The following is a 1,215-nucleotide window of genomic DNA, read 5'->3' on the forward strand; positions in this document are numbered from 1 at the left end:
TCGGGGTGACGGATATCAACAGTCTGCATGTTGCTTTAGTCTGCACCCCGGGTTCCTGTGGATGAAATGCCAAAGTAGTATTTTTCTATGTGAAGTGAGTGTTCACTAACTTTTTAAAAAGTGAATTACTCAGCAAACTAATCCCAGGAACTCATTGTACTAAACTCCGTACATTATTCAACATATTGCATTCACTAAAAAGACACCATCGTTTGCCATTTCACAAATACCAACAAGGACAAGAATGACTTCAGATCCATCAGAATAAAAACAGGAAAACTTTCTTTTTATTGTCAATGTGCCATTTTATGTTTTTTTTTTTAATTATCATCAGCAAAATCTGTTATGTCAGATGTAACATAAGCCAAACTTTCTAAAAAGGAAAAAAACACAGAGAAATTTCTGGTCCTTCCTATGGAAGCTTGATTAGCAAGTGTCGTACTTTTGATGGCGCGTTAGGCGGTGAGAACATCTTAATTAGCTTTGGTACAGAGACCCATATGTCTGAGGAAGAACCAGCATATGTTTTACTCAGAAATAAGAGCTGGCTTCTGTTCCTCTTCCTCCTTCCTGGCTCTCTATGTCTTATTTTCTGTATTAATTAGGAGCAGGGGTGGCGGTAACAACGCTTCTCCGCCAACACCAAAAAGTCTTCATTTTTTTTATTAAAAAGCGAACTGTAGCATCCACAAAGTAATCTCACAATATTTAGTTTGTAAGAACAACACTGTAAAAGCAGTCTTTTGTAAACATTTCCTTCTGTATCTTGATAGAAAGAGCGTGACATGGACAGAATACCTGGAAAAAAAAGGGAAAATTTTGTGACTGAAAAATTGAGCAAAATGTTAAGTTTTACAACACAAAGTGCCTGTTAATTGTAAAGTTTATAAAGCTGGAATCTTTTTAGATACTTTACCAATCTATGTGTGTCATCATTTTTTACAGCTTGGCTTACCACTTATTTGATACAAATGTAACCAATTGGATTTGTTTCTGCTAACACTGGAGGCTTGAGTGTTCCTGCCCTTTTTTGTTGATTTACTATTCTCTCCTACCTTGGAGGTTTGGAATTGCCCATCATTTTTAGAGTTTTTTGTGTTACTAACCACCCTGGATGTTTGGGTCTCCCTGCCATGTTGGAGGTTTGAGTATTCCTGCCTATCTTGGAGGTTTGGGAGTTCTTGTCTATCTTGCAGGTTTGGGTCTCCCTGCCAC

The 1,215-nt window shown here is 37.4% G+C and overlaps 1 protein-coding gene across 1 annotated transcript in view; it reads right to left on the reverse strand.

Moving 5' to 3' along the window:
* Positions 1-269: 269 nt before the first annotated feature.
* LOC140321637 (galactosylgalactosylxylosylprotein 3-beta-glucuronosyltransferase 1-like) overlaps positions 270-1,215 on the reverse strand; it is an 86,827-nt gene continuing 85,881 nt past the window's right edge. The window contains exon 6 of the mRNA XM_072398402.1: positions 270-798. The gene's annotated coding sequence lies outside the window, so the exon portion shown is untranslated. The remainder of the gene's footprint in view (positions 799-1,215) is intronic.

This window comes from Pyxicephalus adspersus, chromosome 1 (assembly GCF_032062135.1).
Source record: "Pyxicephalus adspersus chromosome 1, UCB_Pads_2.0, whole genome shotgun sequence".
NCBI classification, from domain to species: domain Eukaryota; kingdom Metazoa; phylum Chordata; class Amphibia; order Anura; family Pyxicephalidae; genus Pyxicephalus; species Pyxicephalus adspersus.